Genomic DNA, 2690 nt, shown 5'->3' on the forward strand with positions numbered 1-2690 from the left:
GTTTTCTTGACTTTCTACTCTTGCCTTCTCTAAAAAGCACTCTATTCCCAAAATAACACATGAGACTGTCTGTTCTCCAGATTAGTGTTGTTGAATAGAACTTTCTGCAATGATAGGCATCTTCCATATCTGCAATATCTCTTAGGATGACTACTAGCCACTTGAAACACAGCTAGTGAGATTGAAGAATTAAATTTTTAATTTTCATGAATTCAAATTTAAATAGCCACACTTGGTTGGGGCCACCCTACCAGACAATACATCTCTAGGATGTAAACTCCATAAAGAAGCTTTTTCTTCATTATCAGAGATTGATTATTTCTTATTTGTTCCTAAAACCTCATGTGCACATTATACTTTAATGTACCTAATTTCTTTACTGATATGTCTCACTTGATAGGTCGTAGCTTCTTGAGGTCATGAATCTCATCCATGAAATAAAAGCAAAAATAACAATAACCTCAACAGCAACAATTGAATACAGTTACCACTTACCTCCTTTCCCTATGGTCCTGCTTTAGTCTCTGAAAAGATTCCACAAATAATTCCATTTTCTTGGAAACACCATTGGAAAAACATCCTTTCTGTTACTCTACCATTTGCTTGTGCTTCTTTATTGGGGGAAGATTACTATTACTGTAGAAAGCCTAACATTCATTGGACTACATCATGTACAGCAATGTGAGCAAAGCAACACTTTACTTCAAAAGTTGGTAAGAAATAAATACATCTTGACCAGGCTTTGGGGCAGCCTTCTAGAGGAAGGGTTGATGACTCAGAGGCTGTGCCAAGGATGTTCTAAGAACTGTGCTGGATGGTAGGGATACAACAGTCACCGAAAGAGACCGGATTTCTCCTTTTGTTGAGCTTATGTTCCAGAGGGAAAGAAAAATAATAAAGAAATAATGAAACAGGCAACCAAAATAAATACATATTTACAAGGTTCTTTGAAAAAGATGGGGCATGGTGTGATACTTTTAGACAAGCTGAATAACTCAGCAGACATTTAGTCAGAGTCCTTAAGAATAAGAATAATAAGCCATGCAAAGTTTTGGGGAAGGAGTGTTTCTGGTGTAGGAATTAGCATGTATTAATATAAATAGCCTGAGGTAGACAGTAATTTGCAGAGCTATGTGACAAGAACATAGAGAGTGTGAGGTGAGTGAAATACTCAAAGTAAATTTATTATTGTCCATATGGCTCAGTGGTACAGAATCTGCCTGTCAATGCAGGAGACACAAGTTCAATCCCTGGATTAGGAAGATCCCTTGAAAAAGGAAATGGCAACCCACTCCAGTATTCTTGCCTGGGAAATCCCATGTACAGAGGGGCCTGGCAGGGTACAGTCCATGAGGTGTCAGAGTTGGACATGACTTAGTGTCTAAACAACAACAACAACAAGTATTTACTCCTGATGAAGAGGCTGAGGCATAGATGTACACACCAACTTTCCCAAGGTCATACAGCTAGCAAGTGAGGAAGCCGGATTTTGCACTATGTCTATAGAACCCCAGAGCCCATTTTCTGGATGGTGAGTGAGTAACATAAAAGGTTCTTAAATAAATGAGAAGATGAATAAATGAGTTCGGGAAAAGGGATTTCTATAGATAATTAAAACTTACTTGATCAGCCAAAATATTAATGCTAGTCTAATAATAGGAATGACACAAGGTGAAAGGCATGTGAAAGATAGCCACTATGGTAATACAGGCATATGATGTCAGTAGCTAGGGATAAGCTTGAGTTTAGGTTTAAGATGATAAACTTGTGCTAACAATCCTGTTGTGAAAGCAAGCTTATTACATTTCACATCCACATAATTTATTAGTTGGGTGACTCCTTACTATTTTTTTTTTCTAAGAAACAAATGTGATTTTACTAAAATTTACAAACTCCCAAGTTGTTAGCACTACTAGTTACAGTGAAGCTTTAAAAAAAAAAGAAAAAACACAGTACATCTTATGAAGTATTCCCCACCATTAAAATGCCTTGTAGCCATTTTCAGGGACCTTAATGACCTCAATGTCTTTAAGGCTCGTAACGTGGCTTTCCTATTGCCAGCATTTTCTAAATTTCTGCAGAAACACATTCAGGTAAGCCGATTCTTTGGCTGGCTTGTTTTTTTTAAGCTATTCTCTATGATAATACTATTGTTTTAGATACATAGTACAATTAGTCTACAGCTCAGAATAGTTTTCCATTTAGTTCATAACAAAATAGAAATCAATTGATGTTATCTTTAGATTCCACTACATTATGAAGCTATTATCATCAATGTATTTTATCCACTGCCCATGAGATACAAGAAGTTAATCTCCTAAAGTAATATCTCCTTTGGAAAAATAATGAAAATAGTAGGAAAGCCCTATCACGAATTGCTTGCTTACAAATACAAGATGTCACTGACTAGAGGATATTCCATGATTGAGTCATGATTCTAAATATTTTATGGTAGTAGCTCTTTAAGAATTTAATGATGATTGTGAGTCCTCCTTTCTAAATTCCAAGTTTTGTGATTTTTCCAACGTCCCTGAGGCTATCATTCATAAGTATTAAACAATATTAAAAAGGTTAATAATATCTGTTTTAAGACCTTTGGTTTTAGGTCAATTTTTTCAGAAATATCTATGCAAAATTACTATATGTATTGTCTTCATTTCATGTATTCTCTACTTTTCTGAGTCCTGTAC

The 2690-nt window shown here is 35.5% G+C and overlaps 1 non-coding gene across 1 annotated transcript; it reads right to left on the minus strand.

Moving 5' to 3' along the window:
- Positions 1 to 1987: 1987 nt before the first annotated feature.
- LOC122428510 lies at positions 1988 to 2117 on the minus strand. The gene has a single exon (XR_006265733.1). It is a non-coding gene; the product is annotated as a small nucleolar RNA SNORA33 (small nucleolar RNA).
- Between the last annotated feature and the right edge of the window lie 573 nt (positions 2118 to 2690).

This window comes from Cervus canadensis, chromosome 26 (genome assembly GCF_019320065.1).
Source record: "Cervus canadensis isolate Bull #8, Minnesota chromosome 26, ASM1932006v1, whole genome shotgun sequence".
Classification (NCBI taxonomy): Eukaryota; Metazoa; Chordata; class Mammalia; order Artiodactyla; family Cervidae; genus Cervus; species Cervus canadensis.